The 19,451-nt window shown below is 34.9% G+C and overlaps 1 protein-coding gene across 1 annotated transcript in view; it reads right to left on the bottom strand.

Moving 5' to 3' along the window:
- yellow-e overlaps window positions 1-16,898 on the bottom strand; it is an 85,359-nt gene extending 68,461 nt beyond the window's left edge. Inside the window, exon 1 of the mRNA XM_074175877.1 lies at window positions 16,739-16,898. The gene's annotated coding sequence lies outside the window, so the exon portion shown is untranslated. The remainder of the gene's footprint in view (window positions 1-16,738) is intronic.
- Window positions 16,899-19,451: the final 2,553 nt, after the last annotated feature.

The following is a 19,451-nucleotide window of genomic DNA, read 5'->3' as shown; positions in this document are numbered from 1 at the left end:
GCTCCAATGAAATTCCTTTATATGAAAGACCCTATCTTTTTATCGATGAGGAATCACCTCCTTAAATGTTTTACACTTATTTAGTTACACCCTGTATGCAGATTGGAATCACATTTATAAAAGGTCTAAAAACACAAGGATTTAAAAGGTCTTAATGAAAAATATATATTAGGAATACATTCACCTGAACTTCATCGAAAAAAGTAATGAGTGATTCAAAAATACAAGGCTACACAATTATTATTAGTTTCAATATTCAAATCAGTTCCATAAAGACATCCACTCTTTCTCTCTACGTTAACTTCTTGTAATCCCTTCAGTGTACCAATAGTGAACTGGTAATGTATCATGGACCTTGGCCCACAAATATCAATTTTATCAACCAATTATGAATTTCCTGGCAAATCAATTGGTTCTCAAATTATCTGTTTACCAAGTCTATACTTAAGTAATATTAGAAAAAAATGTTTCATGAAAATTTGCAACGAAGTGTTCGACCTAGATACATAATAACTATCAGCATAAAGATCTTTAGTTTCTCAAACCGAATCATCTTGCACCGTTTTTGATATTTAAGTTGGGTTGAAAAAGTCCTAGACTAACATTAAAAAAATATCTTTGATAAAATTTGATTTTGTTATTCAATGTACCTTCGAGGCATTGTATCACGATTATAGCGGTCATAAAATTTTTCGATACCATTTTATAGTATGATTTGTCTTTAGTCTCAAAATAAGTCTCAGTGTCAACGATTACCTCGCAATCAGTGCTAAATTTTTTCCATTTTTACCAGGAAGCAGTCTCTTGAGGTCTGAGAACACGAAAAAGTCATTGAGGGGCAGATCTGGAGAATATTGTGGATGCCGAAGCAATTTGAAGCCTAGTTCATGCAATTTCGCCATAGTTTTCACTGATTTGTAACAAGTTTCACTGTGTGGGTGAAACAGCACTTTCTTCTTCTTCAAATTGGGCCGCTTTTCTGCGATTCCGTACTTCACATGCACCAATAACGCTATGTGATAATTGATGGTTTTTCCCTTTTCAAGACAGTCGCTGGATATCATACCATGCGCATACCGAAATACTGATAACATAAGCTTGCCAGCCGACTATTGCGTCTTTGCAAGCTATGGAGTGGGTTCACCACGTGCAGTCCCCTCAAATGACGATCGTTTCGATTCTGATGTGAAATGATGGAGCCATGTTCCGTCCATCGTTACATTTTTGAAATTTTTATGATGGATCAGCTGCAGATGATGGAACAGCAGCTGATGATAAAACTGCTCAGAATCATCAACTTGTGAGCTCGCGCGGCACCCACTTTCACAAAGCTTTGACATACCTAAATATTCAAGCACGATATGTCTAGCACATCCTTTTGATTTCTTCAGAGCCTCAGCTATATCGATCAACTTCGCTTTGTGGTCATCCAAAATGATTGTGTGGATCTTTAGGAAACCACTTTCCAGCGGTTGATTCTCCTGGTCCAAAGTCCAATGTAAATCAATACAAGCCTTGGCTTATCAACACACGAAATTATTTTCATCCATTCTCTTCAAACTAACAAATGTTGCTTCACTCAAAATGTTCTATCCCAAAAACTAATAGTCCAACAGCTGTGAAATTTGCACACGTGTCTTCTGAAGATTAGGGTCAACTAAAAATCATATGGATTCAATATTAGTAGCGCCATCTGTGTGTGAGACTATGAACTTTTCAGCCAACCTAATATTTCACTTCGATTTTACATATTCTTGAAACTGCTCACTCATACGGTATTATTCGGGAGGAAGATTGGAAATATATTGAAAATGTTTCTATATATTCCCATATATATCAATGGACAAAATAGGTATAAGAAAAATTTCACATTTAAGAACATAAGCTTTCACGGCCAGAGTTCGACTCTGGTTTCGACTGCTAATTAGAAAAACATCTTCAGGAAAAATATACTTATTCAAATTATATAATATATAGTCTCTCATGCAAGTAATATTCTTTGTGAGATTCCCACTAGACGGTTTACAAAACGCAACACGTGTTTCGCTTCACAATACCTTCATCTAGTGTTCTCAACCCCATCACATACAATTTCATTAATTGTTTTTTGGTTTGTAGTACAAAATTTATAGTTTTAATCATATTCTCATTGTGTAAAATAGTTTATCGAAATGAATATCAGGAAAACGTTTGACGTTTGACCTTTTTTGGTGTTTAATGATATTTACAATAACTTCAATTGCAAAAACCTCTTCAGATTTTTTTCTGAAATTTGAAAATGGCTTCTCACGGTCATGAGAATGATTTTACTTGATCTTCGCAAAAAAAATACGATTACCAAGACTCGGTTTCACGAATTTTTTGATTTTTTTCGGAAATTCCACAATATATTGACACACAAATTGAAAGTGATATATTTTCAGAAAAGATTGATTTTTGGAAAAGAAATGTTTTGATTATCATATTTATTGTCTGAAGATGGAGAATCAGGAAGCCAAAACCTTTCTGTCCCAAAAATATCATTACATATTTAGCCAATAAAAGCATTGTAGTGATATGCGCGTAGTGTTAGCTCCAATAGTGCGAATCTTGGAGTGTCTCAGGGCTCAGTTCGTGGGCCATTACTGTTCTTTTTATATGGTAATGAATTTTTTTCTGCATGGAAGAGGATGACACCAAAATAAATATATCCGACTGAAATGCAGCGCAATTTACTAACGGACGTGTTAATGTTTTGGGTGAATTTAGCGTCTGATGTCAAAGAAACAAGTTACTTTCAACATTATCGTTTCAGAGCAGAGCAAGAGATATGACTCTCGGTTTTATTGTACAGAAAAAATAGTCATGGAGAATCAAGAGCTGTTGCGCTTGATATTTCTAAGGTCTTTGACCGTGTGTGGCATGAGGGTTTGCTGGCCAAACTTCGATGCTATGGTTGGTCGGATTATTTTTTTGTATGGCTCTTCAGTCCTGCAAAAACGTTCCCTGCAAGAGGCCGCCGATGGATATCTCTCGAATACTTTCACCATCAACGCTGGTGTTCCCCAGGGATCCATATTGTCTACATCCCATTTTTTTATTGTATATCAACGACTTATTGGAAAAAACCAAGAATCCAATATATTGCTCTGCTGACAACGGACACTTGTCTCGTCATTCCGTAGCCAGGACATCGGCTACGGAGGCACATCTTCACAGGCAACAGGAGGATGTGTATCTCAATGAAGATTCAGAAGTAATTTAAAATTTGGGTGAAAGTAACCAGGTTAAATTCAATGCCACGAAAACACAGGCGTTGGTTTTCTCCATGAAGATAAATGTCTCCGAACGAGATATAATAATGTCAGGTCAGACAATTCCGTTTTCTGGTTCGATAATTATGTTGGGGGTTAAAATGGATACCAGTATATCTTGGCACAATCATGTCACTGTTTTTTCCTTAAAAAAATTAACTATATCAGTATCTATCTTATGAGAAGTTGTTAGTTCCTCGACATCGTCATAGAAATAACAGTCCGTGTCACTTATACTTTCTCTATGTCATAACAGATGATTCTTTCACCATCAAGCACTTGGACATTTTTCAACGTAAATGGATGATAATTTCACTTATATCCAGTGAGAGCACTTGATTGTATCTGATATATGGTTTCTGGAAAGCAGATGTTTCGATCGATCTACGGCTAGTTGCCATGTTGCGATATAATGATCATCACTGATCACAAAAAATTATTACATAATCGTGTCTGGAAAAAATTCCCATGTGATTTTGGTGGTTTTTGATTTTTTTTCATCTATTGTGATGTGGAAGTATCATTTTCGAAATAAGATTGAAATTTCGAAGACTGATGAAAAGGTTTACATTTTGTAAATCAACGGCATTTGGAATTGTTAGTTGCATCGGCTACGAATCGCACGTTAAAAGTAATAGATTATTATTATATCCCAACTCGCACAAGTTCATACTCAAGAGGATTTCAATGCGTATGAAGACGACACGACGATTGATTAATAAAAAAGCATTTAATCAGTTTTTTCCAATTAATATTCACTAAATCACAATGAGAAAACTTGAACCCAGTCTCTTCGACATTAGTGAGTTTCTGATACGTTTCATTGAATTAAAGAACCAATTTGTTTTGTCAACGCACCAAATCCCACATTTCATGCTTTATTGAGTTGATTTGAATATTACACCATACCCTAGACACGCCAAGGTCGAGAACAAATATAACGTGTATACGCAGAACAATGTGAAATGAATTCAATATTTGACGGAAAAGAAATATAACCCGGAAAATATTGTTTTTTCAAAATATCGGTCATATGATGGTTTTCATGATACATCTACAGAAAAATCAAAACAGTTGGGCAGAAAAGTTTGATGGATAACATATGATTTATTTTGATGAAGTTTGATTTTGATACTCAATATAGTTGCCTTCGAGGGCAATACAACGATTATATAGTTGCCTTCGAGAACAATACAACAATTAAAGCAGTCATATAATTTTTCGATACCATTTTTATATCATGATTTGTCTTGAGCCTCAAAATAGGCCTCAGCTTCAACAATTACCTCTTCATGTGCCATGAATTTTTCTCCAGCGAACATTCTCTTGAGGTCTGAGAACAGAAAAAAGTCGCTGGGGACCAGATCTGAAGATTACGGTGGATGCGGAAGCAATTCGAAACCCAATTCTTGCAATTTTACCATCATTTTCACCGATTTGTGACACGTTGCATTATCTTGATGAAACAGCACTAATGGGGCCTTTTTTCTGCGATTTCGTCCTTCAAACGCCCCAATAACGCTTTGTAATAGTCGCTATTGATGGTTCATCCCTTTTTAAGATACTCTATGAATATTATACCATGCGCATCCCAAAATACTGGCGGGTTGGCTGTCCTTGTTCATTTTTCACTGCCTGAACCACTGTATTGCATTGTAGTGCATTGACCTGGGATGTGGGGATTGAGCAAACTAGCCATCGGATGCGGGAATGACAGAATCACTTGTGTTTATGTTATTCCCTAACTGAATGGCATCCCAACGATGGCTTAATCCTAAGGTGTGTGTATCCGTGCCAAGAGGATGAATGACACTGAGCCTATCAGCTGTCTGTACGGAACCTTCGAGATACCGGGCGCCCTCTAGTCGTAGCATCGCCTTGTCAGAGTAATGCGGGGATCTGTCGTGAAAATCCCACCTACTCGTGGGACTTTTATGAACGTAGTAAATCTATAAATTCTTTCTGACGCTGAGTCTACAGAGGAGATGGATATCGACCTTACGACTCCAACTGACCTCCCTGTAAATTTAGATCAGGAGCGAGTCTACAGAGGAGATGATGTAGAGCTTACGACTCCAACTGACCTTCCTGTAAATTTAGATCAGGAGCGGGAGCTTCTCGACTCTCCAACTCCTGATCCAATAACTGAACCTCAAAAAAAAAAGGTTTGGTGGTACAGCCAGGAAACGACTGAGTCCTCTCCTCAAGAGCGGCGAACCTTATGAAACCATCTTGCTCCAAATTATTGACGACGTACGCAGAATCTGTCTCAGGTGGAGGAACAAACCCCCCGTGAGCAGGTTAGCAAACATTTGCGCTCAAGTAATGATATGAAACAGCAGAGCATTAACTTTGTGCCTGCCCCGCTGGAAATCGAATCGTGTTCGTAGAGTTCGGACCTTGGACTTAACCTAACCTAACCCAAAATACTGCACTTTGAGGTCATCCAGAATTATTTTGTGGATTTTTCGTCGGTAACAACCTCATTGGGGCGTCCACTGAGTGCACCATCCTCGGTGCTCATTTCACCTCGTTTAAACTTAGCAAACCACTTCTGAACGGTTGATTTTCGTGGTGCAAAGTTCGAATTATTTTCATCAAGCCAAACCTTGGTTTCAACAGTATTTTTTCCTTCAAAAAATAATGCTTTATTAACACACGAAATTTCTTTTTATCCATTGTCTTCAAACTAACAAAAGTTGCTTCACTCAGAATGTTCTATCCCACAAACTAATAGTCCTGCAGCTGTGAAATTTGTACATGTGACTCTTGATACCAAGGTTTGATTCAATTTGAAATAGTTGCTCTCCCCATTCCATTTTGAAGATATTATTTCAGCCTTATTTTGATCCCTCATGAAAGGACTCATGAGTTGTGTTCAGACCGTTGTCTGAAAGGATGTTTGTTTTGGGATGTTCTATTTTTTTAGGATTGAAATTATTGATAAAATAGTGAATATGCTAAGTATATCACACATCCAATGATATTTTTTAAGCTGATGAAATTGCGTATTTCTTCAATCACTTAAAATATCTGTTTATACCGGTGTATTCCAAACATTCAATACATTATGTTCCGTTTCCATCCCAACACCAAACCACTATTTCAATACGATACGTGTTTCGATCACCAAGTGGTGTCAAGGTGGTTAAATAGCGGTTTGGCCTTAGGAAGAAACTCCATTAATATTCAATATTAATTTCAAATTGAAAAAGATATATTTTTAGAACAGAATAACTTTTGGGAAAGGACGATTTTGGCTTTCTATTTCTCCATCTTTACAAAAAAACAGAAAAAACTGGGAATTTTTCAAAAAAAACAAGTAATTCCAAAATGAAGTATTCATGAAGATGTGCAGGTCATTCAAAGAACTTGAATGAAATGAATAAAAACACTTTTATTTCATCAGTTCGGATTTCCATTGTCTAATATAATATAAATTGATTTGAAATCCCTAAAAAAAATAAAAAGAATAACCGAAAACAATTTTATTGAAACAAAAAACTGAAATTACAAGAGAATAACATACAAGCTACAACCAGAAAATAAAAAATTTAAATATTAATAAAAGCTGAAAATTAAAAAATATTATTAACAAAAAGGAAAAATAAAAATAAAAATCAATAATAATTGTTGGTATCCACAATCGTCTTCGGGTGATAACTGTGGACGATTGTGGATACTAACAACCGAAACGTCGTAACGTAACTTGGTTTGAAATCTTTTAATTTTTATTTTTAGTTTTCATTCTTGTTAATAATATTTTTTAATTTTCAGCTTTTATTAATATTTCAATTTTTCATTTTCTGGTTGTAGCTTGTATATTATTTCCTTGTAATTCCAGTTTTTTGTTTCAATTTAATTGTTATTTTCGCTTAGTCTTTTTATTTCAGGGATTTCGAATCAATTTATATTATATTGAACAATGGAAGTCCAAACTGATGAAATACACTACGAAACATTGTCAACCACCTTCAAACAAACGTTAAAAACACTTTTGTCTAAATACCACTGAAAAATTTTATTTTACGACCGGTTTCGGGTTTGAAATGAATTTAACGACACGAAACCGGTCGTCAATTTCATTTCATTTGAGTGATCATGAATTATCATGAAGTAAACAAGTCATCAATCACACAAATCATTGAAAGAAGTAACTTTCAGACACAAACTGTAAAAAAATCTGTCTCGGAACAACTACTTCCATGTAAACAACGAATAACACAAAAGAAAAAATACTTTCGATAAAGTATAATTCGATTGAATTATACAGTAAACACATTTTTTATTAGGTTTGTACTACAAACATCCGCTCTGAAATTGAGTCAGATATCATTCACAGGATTGCTACACAATATAGTATATGAAAGATGTCAGTACGTAATGACATTCATTTGCTTATTTGATTTAATCTCAGCCATTAGAATCTGGTTTGAATTGAAAAATATATAACTATTTTCAGGAGAAAATAATTTTCGCGAAAGAAACGTTCTGGCTTTCTTTTTCTCCATTTCATACAAAAAAATGTGAGAATGTTTCAAAGATAAGAAGGAAGCAAGTTCTTCCAAAATGAACTTTCTACAGAAATGTAGATCATACAAATGAGTAACTTCCAGACACAAACTGGATGAAAATTCCATACATATATACCTACATTTATATATATATATATATATATATATATATATATATATATATATATATATATATATATATATATGAAAATATTTAAATTTATCTTTAATTAGGATGAAAGCAATGCAGTGAAAGCAATAATCATGATAACAGTGTATCCCGTTCTAAGAATTCTTCTACGCTATAATATCCCTTATTAGTTAATAGCTCCTTGATTTGTTTTTTAAATGGTATAATATGTAAATCTTTAATATCTTGAGGCAACGTATTGAATAATATTATGCCATTATATGCAAGTGATTCCTTGAATGTCGATGTTTTATGTTTTGGGATAGTTAATAAATCTCTTTTTCGTGTTGCATAGTTATGAACTATTGATTCATCGCTCAGATTGGGTACATTATTTGTCACATGAAGCAGAGCTTTATGTATATATAGCATCTTGTTCTTGCAGAAAGCAGGTCTACAGACAGCTATCCCTGGGTACAATATTGAAGATAGTTCTAATTATTCTTTTTTGAACAATGAAAACACGTTTAGCCCCCACAGAAGAACCCCACAATATTACATTTTGAGCCATATGTGAGTACGCCAATGAATAGTAAACAGTCCTGATAGCATCTACACTAAGCACGTCTGTGATCTGTCGTATCGCAAATAACGCTTGATTCAATTTTTTGCAGACATGATCGATATGGGGCTCCCAGGACAAGGTTTTATCTATAAACATACCAAGGAGTTCGGCTGTTTCCGAGAGTTGGATGTTGTTAAAATTCACTGTTTTCCTTAACACGAAGCATAAATGTACTGTTTTACTTTCATTCAATTTTAGTTGATTTCTATCACACCAAGAAATCATGTTGTTTTCTAGCTCCTCCACAGTATTTCCGGAAACTGTTATGGTAGTGTCATCTGCGAATAGGATAATAAAACCTTGTTTTATATACTTCGTAAGATCGTTTATATAAATAGAGAAAAGCAGTGGGTCTAAAATGAACCCCTTTAAGTCAAGAAAGATTCGTCTAACCGTTTTCCAGTGAAACAAAATCTCGTGATTCATTTCATCTAGTGTTGCTTCGAATTGAGATTCAAAAAATATTGGTCTTTTCTGGTGGGATGTTGAAAAAAGTTTCAGTTGTTTGAACTCATTATTTTCGTGAAAGAACAAGAATGAATCTCATACCACATTTCAAACTTTTGTGTGATGAGTGCACTTGGCAAGTTGTTGGGTCGGTAAATTTCAAATTATGCTCAAATTCAGTAGATACATAAATTTATTGTAGAATTGCGAAAGATAAGGACTGCTGAAACATGTTCGTCTGTCAAGTGATTATCCAAAATGATTTTCACGTTTTGAAATTCTATCAGGTGTCAGTCTGTGAGCATTACTTTCTCATCATAAAATATGAAATACTAATATAAATAATTTTCAGAATCCATATCCGTTTTATAGTTCAATTTTTCCTGTTCAATCTCTTTATGTATTATTGATGAAGCTTGCGCCATTGAATTGTCATATATCATAAAATATTTATGAAATCGTGAAAGGTAATTCAAGTGCTAATAAAGTTCAGTGATGAAATAACATTCATTATATTTTCATTGGGATAGTTGAGTTACACCCAACTGATGCCGTACCCAGGAGATTTTTCCAAGTTTATTCTTTGAGTGACTGCATAACGATATGCCATTACATTTTTTAAATTAATAGTCTGGTTCACATGTACTCGATTTAGCTCTTTTTGGTGACATTTTTCAGCCCTGTCCAAAAATTACGACCAAGGTGCCATTCGATTCGTATTTTTGCCTAGAAAGTTTAAGGCAAGGTCCGAAAACGCCCCGATAAAAATCACAAAAGGGTTTGTGTCCCCACCTGAGACAGATTCTGCGTACGCCGCTCAAGAATTTGGTCCGAAGCGGAAGACTGTGGTTATCAACAATCGAAACATTGTGGAGTAGCTTGGTATGAATTTCTTCTAAATTTTTTCCAAAGTTTTCACTTTTCCATTCGTCTTAATTTTTTAGATTTTGGAGGTCATTTACTGAAAAAAACCTTCATTAGTTTACTTTCTAGACCATGTTCAAGAGATAGCAAAAACGTATGTGACTTTCTGTAACTTCAACTAGCGTTTTCTAATATGACTGATAACCAGTCCTTGCAAAGCTTATTGTTGAATCATCTAAAAATAGAACTTTTAACAGGTGATGAATAATAGGTGAATAAACTAACTGACTTTTATGAGACAACAAGACAACTAGTATAGCTAAGACACCAGTCAATCTAATAATAACACTGATGATCTTCAAATATGACTTAACCTCTGACAGAAGCACCAAACTCTTACGAAGGTTCGAAATAGATGAACAATTCAATCTAGCAGACCACTATTATAATATTCATGCAGTTGAATTTCACTAGTTCGGACTTCCATTGTCTATTATATAAAATGATTTGAAATCCCTGAAACAAGTAAAAAAGAATAATTAAAAAAGAATAGTTGAAAATAACAATTATATTAAGCAACAATAAACCTGAAATGAAATGATAGTAAAATAACCTACAAGTAAAAATATAATAATTGAATAAATAAAAATTAAAGGAATGCAAAAAGAAAATAATAAAAATAAAAAAGTGTAGAGATTCCAAGTCACGTTAGTTCACGACGTTTCGATTGTTGGTATCTACAATCGTCTTCGGGTCATCACCCGAAGACGATTGTAGATACCAACAATCGAAACGTCGTGAACTAACGTGACTTGGAATCTCTACACTTTTTTATTTTTATTATTTTCTTTTTGCATTCTTTAATTTTTATTTATTCAATTATTATATTTTTACTTGTAGGTTATTTTACTATCATTTCATTTCAGGTTTATTGTTGCTTAATATAATTGTTATTTTCAACTATTCTTTTTTAATTATTCTTTTTTACTTGTTTCAGGGATTTCAAATCATTTTATATAATAGACAATGGAAGTCCGAACTAGTGAAATTCATCACGAAACATTGTCAATCACCTTCAAACAAATTCATGCAGTTATTGTTCACTGTGGTTCTGGCGTTGAATTTGGTCATTACTACGCCTTGGTCAAAGACGAAACGGACTGGTTTAAACTTGACGATAGTGGTGTCACTAAATAATCTGGCGATATTTTGAGTTTATCGGAGCTTGTAGAGACACCCTACATTTCATTCTACGAAAGAGAGGACATTGGCAGATCAAGATCTTTAGTTGATGTGGTGCTGTAAGTTTTTCCGAGTTTTCCTGCAGCTAGCTGAAGAAGCAAATGCACCACTGGAATCAATCAAGTCACACCGAAACGCCAATTAGTTTTTGTTGCTGTTTTATAATTTCATAATTTGTATTACTTTCTTTTTTTATTCATTAAATTGTTATTTTTACACTGTCATTTCGGTCCTGGTTTTTTCTATATTCTCTTAAATTCGTTTTCTCCTTTTAAATTACAAATCTATCAACACGTTTCTAGACAAAGGAAGCCCGAATCTTGAACACTCACCAAGAAACTTCGTTAACCACATTCAAACAGATTAATTCTATACAGGACTGTTCAAGATGAATGTTCAAAATTCGCGGGCTACGTACAATAGTTCGGTGACTTTTTTATTTTTCATGTTGGTGCACTCGTCTCGAACATATCCTCACAGTTTCAGCTGTTTAGCATGTTTATTTTACTGGTTAGAGACATCAAAGTTAAAATTCTTTTGCATGTTTGGCGATTTTCTGCTAACGAAAAAACTGGATCAACGGATTTGCATCGAGTTATGTGTAAAAAAAGAAATAAGTGCTCAAAAATACTCGGAATGTTGACATTGGTATACGGTGACTTTCCTCCGAGTCAGAAAAATGTTACAAAATGTAACAAAAAGTGGTAAGTACAAGCTTTTCACAGGCGGTCGAGAAGATGTAAATAACGACGCTCGCCCTGGATGCCACAGAACATCAACAACCGAAGGAATTGTTGGGAAAGTGCAGAAAATTGTTATGGACTCAATATTTTTTGAGAAAAAAGAATAAATGAATATTCAACTTATTTTTTGAATAGACCTCGTATAAACAATCTCTTGAATCTGTTCAGAACAAAATCTTGCGTACCTTCAAATCGTAAAATATGGAAATATACTTTTTCTGATTTTCTGAACCGATTTTCAATAGAAAACCGACTTGTTCAATGTGAAACAAATCATCAACAATTCATTCAGGCCAGTCCTAACTCCCTGCACTGTAGGTTAATGGGCTGACACCTATCAGAAAACAACTACTCCCCTGGCTAATGACACGAAGAGCGTTGGATAATATCCGACAGGTGTCAGTGCAGGATTCTTCACTGAAGTTATTCCTGCACATGCTGTTGGCGATACAACTGCCGCAAAATATTTTCAATTATTGGCACACACTTGCAGACCGGTTTCGGGCTGTTTGGCCACTCGTCAATGCAAGGAAGAGTATATCATCAACATGAAGTCGATGATTTCCGATAATTAAAAATCGAATTCCTTCAGAGTATCATTCCTTGAACTAGGATGAAGCGGACAATAAACAGGTTTGTCATCGCCCCATCTGCCTGTGAACGAGGTAACCAACCGCATATGCGAAATTTGCCCAATTCCTTGTATAGGAAAAGAAAACTTTTCACATATATTCAGTGGGCATACTTGGTTCACAGGTAGATGGGGCGATGACAAACTTGTTGTCTGAAGGAATTGTCTGAAGGAATTCTATTTTCATTTATCGGAAATCATCGACTTTATGTTGCAGTGACAAGTGGCTAAACCGGCCTGCAAGTGTCCATTAACCTACAGTGTCGGGAGATGAGGCTGTCCTTTTAGATGATTTGATTTATAGCCAGTCTTCAAGTATGCCCACTGACTATATATGAAAAATGTTCGATATGACTCAAACTTTTGTTCAAACTTATCTCTGGTGATATCGACTATCCAAAACGTTTGAGTAATATTAGTTTCGATATTATGCAAAAAAAACTCGGGATGATAAAGCTGCTTTCTCTGAAAATCTGCATCATACAAATTATTATTATAATAGTCCACTGTCAAGACTTTCGAGATTGTCAAACAATTCTGATATGAATTTTTTGAGTGTTTCCATGAATATGTTTAAGAAATCACTGCTAACCTGTATACATATGCTTCATGGGAAATTGTTGATTAATTTGTAGGACTACGTATTTTTGTGTAGACAGTATTCGGGTCATCACCCGACGATTGTGAATACTAACAATTGAAACATCGTGAAGTAACTTGCTTCAAAGTCTTTTTATATTTTTTATTCTTCATTTTGTATTGTGATCATTCAAATTCTTTCTTTTCCATTTTTATTTTCAATTCCTTTTATTTTTACTCTGTGGTCATTTTCATCTTTCATCTTGATGATTTCATTTCATTTGTTTTACTGTATTTTCACTTCACGTTTTATTACTTCTGTATAATTTTTATTGTAGAACAACGATAAAAATAATAACAAGAATAAAAATTAATTGGCGCTCCGGGGCGACTTCATTGGCGCATTTACTTTTTCAGCTCCAAGAAAACCCGGAAAAACCTGCAGCACCACATCGTGTGAAGATCTTGATCTGCCAATGTTCTCTCTCTCTCATAAAATAAAATGAAGGGTGTCTCCAAAGGCTCCAATAGATTCAATATATCGCCAGAACACTTCGTGACATGACTATCGTCAAACTTGAACCAGTCCGTTTCGTCTTTGACCAAGGCGTAATAATGACCAAATTCAACGCCAGAATCACACAGTGAACAATGACTGCATGAATATTGTAATAGTGGTCTGCTAGATTGAAATGTTAATCTATTTCGAACCTTCGAAAGAGTTTCTTGCTTCCGTCAGAGGTCGAGTTTTCTTTGAAATTTATCAGTGTTATTATTAGATTGACTGGTGCCTCAGCTACACTTGTTTCCTTATAACAGTCAGTTAGTTTGGCGCATGTTTGGCAATACAGCCGATCATCACCTGTTAAAAATTCCATTTTCAGATGATTTAACAATAAACTTTGCACGGACTGGTTATTAGTCATATTAGGAAACGCAGGATGAAGTTCCAGAAATTCACATAAGTTTTCGCTACTTCTTGAACATTTACTACAAAGTAAACAAGTGAGGATTTTTCCAGCAGAAGATTTACAAACACAAGACGAGATGGGCTGTACGGAATCATTCAATCCAGAGCGGTCAGGAGTATTGATTTTGCTATTGTTTTGCCAACGAAGAGTATTCAACAGGAACCCCAATTCGTAACATTCCTCTTGTCCTAACGAGTATATAGTGGACTTAAAAGATGATACAATCTGCATGCATGCATCTGCAGCTGCATGAACAGGTGTTTGAGTTTGATAAATAAGTAGGGAACATTCCCGTCCTCGTTCATCATTAAAATCTTGTGTATAATAGCTATTTTTGCTATTCATTTTAATTTTATTTGTTCTTTCATAAATTTCTAATTATATTGGATCATGTAAGTCCGACTTAGATGATGACCAATCATCACCCGAAGACGGTTGTGGATTGGATATTAGTCAATAGATTCTCAACTAGCAAAATTCATTTGGTATTAATATATATTTGTTATTCGAAAATTGTACCCCAAAATATACAGGTTGTTCGATATAAAACTCCGCGGGCAAATATCTGAAAAATGAGAGCGAATATCCGTATTTCGTGTAGGCAGATGGTTTTGATGTCAAAGGGTTCTCTTATATGCGAAGAGATCCAGCAATAGGCGTCGATTCGATTCGATTCATTAATGGATTCTGCATTAAATTCTGAATTCAGCCATAGCACACTTGTAGTTTTCCTTGAAGACTGTGCATTTTATAAAGAGGGCCAGTCAAAATGAATGCAAACATACGAGTTTATTGAAATGAATCCATCAGTTATGATTTCATTGTCTGTTCAATTTTATCTAGCTGCGTATTTCTGTATAAATTAAAATGAATGTTTCAGATTACCAAAAAATATGTTACTTTGACCATAACTCGACTAACATGATGATAACGAAATCAATTAGTGATAACAAGAATCACTTTAGTAAGTGTTCGAACTGCCTCCCTTCACGTAGAATACACACGCGTCTCTCGCGTTATGGAAGCACAAACATTTGTAATACTATTTTTCAAATCCTCTACATTTTATGGACGTCGCATATAAACTGAGTCTTTGATATATCCCCACGAAAAGAAATCTAGTGGAGTAATATCTGGACTTATAGCTGGCCATGGTATTGTACCCTTCTTTCCAATCCATTTCCCATTAAAAGTATCATCCAAATATTGAGTAACTATTTTATCATTATGTGGAGGTGTCCCATCTTGTTGAAACCACATATTCAGTCGAGTTTGTATTGGTAAATTCTCCAAGAGATTCGGCAACACATGTTGCAGAAAAACCAAATACTTCTCCACATTGAGAATTCCTTCGAAAAAATGAGGTCCTATCAAATAACCATCAATGATTCCGCACCAAACATTAACGTCAGACCAATAGTGACAATTATGTTTGTTTATTATATCGTTGTTATGGAAACGGCTTTCATCACTATATAATATTTTTTTAAAACTGATCATCATCATGAATACGGGTGGACAACCATGCAATGAAGTTCAATCTTCTATCAGCATCTCCCGAATATGGGAATATATTTTAGATATTGAAAGTGAAACATGAAGATTATTACCTGGACGTAGTCTTTGAACCAAATGTATTTTGTATAGATGGAATTTGTTTTTTGACGAAATAGGTTGTAATGACGATTTCGAAATGTTACAATGCATTGCTACTTGTCTGGTAAAACTATATGGTTTCAACCCCATTTGACCTAGCACTGCAACACTGTGATTCTCATCACTAGCCGTTTTCGGTTTTCTTCGCTTCCGTTCATTAAAACATTCATTTCGTGCCAAAGATTTGGCGAAGCTAGCGTGTTATATGGCTGAATTCAGAATTTAATGCAGAATTCAAAAACCAATTGAAAAAACTGGGTTACAATTTAAAAAAATTGGCGTCGGTGTCGCGACGCCCTAACGGATGAAGCCTGGATCTTTACGTTAATAAGAGGACCCTTTGTTACCAAAATTATCTGCTTTCACGAAATATGGATAGTTTTTTTCATTTTTTGGATATTTGCCCGCGGAGTTTTATATGGGACACTCTGTATATATTGCTTATTATAAATGAATAAATCATAAATGAAATAAATACATGAATAACAATACAATCTATGCTCTAGCTGGCCCTGTTCTCTAAAGGAAACAGGGCCAGCTAAGGCCTAGGCTAAGGGAACAGCTAAGTATCTAAATGCATGTCATTCGAACTCGGTTCATTTTCAGGTGGTTTGTTGAAAAGTACAATCATTATATTATCTATCAAAACAGTATACCTACAGCCTTTGATAAATGGAGAAAGGTAAAGAATATGATAAAACTAATAGGCTTCACTGATGAATTAAAGTACAACTGAGTCCTCTTTTTGAGACTGTGTAAACAACTCCAACTTGCATATTTTCAGGAGGTATTAATTATTGGGGAAGGTTTTGGTCTTTTAATTGCATTATTTTCTTCCTTTCTTTGGAAGATTCCCACATTTTTTTCTATAAAGATGGAGAAGTAGAAGGCCAAAACTTTTCTTTCAAAAAATGAGTCTCGTCTGAAAATATACAATTTATCAGTGTAATGATCAGTTTCCCAACTGAAAATGACGATAAAATTAATTTAATTATAACTAATTGGTATATAAGTTGAGTATTCAATTATAAATATTAACTCACATTGTTTTTCTCGTAATCAGCAGTAAAAACCACACACCGCGGCCAAACTATCGCGCAAGTCGGAACTTTTCGAGGTTTCGCGATTCCTCAAGAAACGGTGCGTAGCGATTCCGTCGTGTATTTGGCAATGTTGATAGCGACAGCGGACATGTCTTTAGCTTCTGGAGCACTTTCCCCAGACCCTACCATGGCAGCCGACCTCGACGAGCCCCCATTTCGATCACACCCGTTGACAGCTACACTTCGACGACCTTACCAATTACCGAAATTGTATCCTTATGAAAACTATAATCGACGCGGTTCGTGACTCTGCATTCTCTAGTTCGAATTCCTAGTTTTTTATATTTCGTTGCATTTTTTGTTAATCGTTTTCAAAGATCCTCAGCTGCATTGACATTTTTTCTAGTTGTTTGAATGTCTCAATCAATTTTTACGTAATTTTAAGAATACTATGATTTTTGTTTCATCGTTGATGAACTCCATGGGTTTAGCGAAAGTCTTAAATATTTGTTTGTGTTTATTGCTTTATGTATTACTTCAATGAAATGAATAACTAGTCAAACTGATCAAACTGGTAGAACATTCAGGAGTCGAACCCAGGAACATCATACGAGCTATGTAAATGAAAAAATAAACTCAACATATTCAAATCATCTAGAAGAAAATCATATCTCTAAATAAGAGTTCGAAATTTTGCCCATAGAAAATAAAGGTTTCAAACTGAATCATGTGGAAGCAATGAAAATTAACAAACTTAAAAATTCAAACATTCTAATGAATGACCAACTGGATTTTAATAGTTCACCATTATTGAACTTGTTTTCTCAAAAGCCGAGAAAGAATTATTATTGATGTAGATGTGAGGTAATATGCGGTAATATGCTCTACCTTAGGTAGATGTTTAGGTAATTGTTTGGAGGTAGTCTCAATTATGGTTACCTGTAGTATATAAATATTAGTATAAAAAACAACTTGAAGTACTCAAATCACTTGACAAAACTCTAGCGAAACATAGCGAATATAAAATAGAGTGTGGCGAATGCTCTGCAATATATTCAGGCCAAACTGGTAAAAATTTTGACATAGGGCTGCGTGAACACGTCTGTTTGGACAAAAAATCTACAATGTACGAAAATCTTCAAGGATCAAAACAAAAGATAAATAGAAACCTCAAAATCCTACATATATGTAATGAAGGGAAAAAATAAATTTGTTGAAAACCACGGAAATTAACAAATCAATTGAAAACCAGGAATATATACACCTAAACCAGCACCTCGATTTATGTAGGTCCCTTCTCTTGAATTTATAAGTTTAACAACCCCTAGAATTTTCAGTGTTGAATTTTAAAGTTGGCATCCTTTTTCGTCCAACTACCTGCCTTTCAAATACCTGTCCTTACATCTTACCTGAAAACTCCCGATATAACCGAGTTTTCAAACTTCACATTTCAGTTTTTACTTGATAATGGGGTCAAGCCCGAAGCCGGTCGTATAAATAAAATCAAATAGTGGTAATTAGGCAAAAGTGTTTTTATTCATTTCTGAATTACCACAAAATAAACAAGTCATCAGTTACACTTTTTGTATTAGTTTGAAATCGAAAACTTGTACGGTAATAGTATTCGGTAACGATAGGTTGAATTTACAACCTAAACCTCAGCAAAAAATCCCAATCCTTCTATTGTTAACTCATTTTCTCTTTCCAATTGTTGTGGAATTGGCCGTGGTGGTAGTGCGCCCGACTCACGATCGGAAGACCGTGGGTTCGATTCCTGCCTCGACCAGATATTTTTCTCGAGAGAATTTATCTGGTTGAAGCTGGGATGATTCTACAACCGTGTTAGGAATCATACGTTAAAAGGTAAGACCTCGTTAGTCCTTAGCTCGCACAAGTTTCTCAACTTTTGAGAGTTGTCGTTCGTATGGGGGCGACAGCTGATTAACGGAAAACAGATTTAAAACAGAGATTTTTTAATTGTTGGGACCTTTATTTACGTTCTCTGCTAATTCCCAAAAGATACTGATCACTGGAGTGATTTGACATTAATTCCTGCCCATATAAATAAATGGCCCTCTCTCAAAGAGAAAGTATGGGATATTACCATATATAGAATAAAAAATCCAGTGCCTTGTCCACAAGCACCGTAGTAGTTGCAAGACATATCATCTTGACCACGTACCCAAACAATTTCGTCTGAGTTTCTTTGCCACATTTTTTTATTTCAATTTGTTAAAGTTTATAAACTCATGATAAATAAAAATTGATCTTGTCTGTTTTAAAATCTGTTTTCCCTTAACCAGCTGTCGCACCCCTATGAACGACAACCGTCAGAATTAGAAACTTATGTGAGCTAAGGACTAACGAGGTCTTACCTTTCAAAGTGTGATTCCTAACACGGGTTGGACGATAGCAAGTGAAAATCGATTGTTCAGCCTAGGGCTTGAACCACCGACCAACACGGTGGTCGATTCGAGTGAGTGAACAAAGCACCCAGGTTGAACCGACCGGCTACCGACCGACTACAATAATTGAAAAACACTAACACTTGTTCATTCATTATAAGAGACAGGAACTTTCATTGTCAATTGTAGTATAGACATACCTGAAGAAGCTACTGTACAGTAGTAAACAGTAAAACTGGTTAGTGAAAATCTCACAATAACGTTTTTTTAATATGTCGAAAACTTGGTAGTGGAAGAAACTCAAATAT

The sequence above is a fragment of the Leptinotarsa decemlineata genome, unplaced genomic scaffold (assembly GCF_025532065.1).
Source record: "Leptinotarsa decemlineata unplaced genomic scaffold, Ldec_3_MD MMD2_tig00001393_RagTag_RagTag, whole genome shotgun sequence".
NCBI lineage: Eukaryota > Metazoa > Arthropoda > Insecta > Coleoptera > Chrysomelidae > Leptinotarsa > Leptinotarsa decemlineata.
This window is presented reverse-complemented; position numbering and strand designations above follow the sequence as displayed.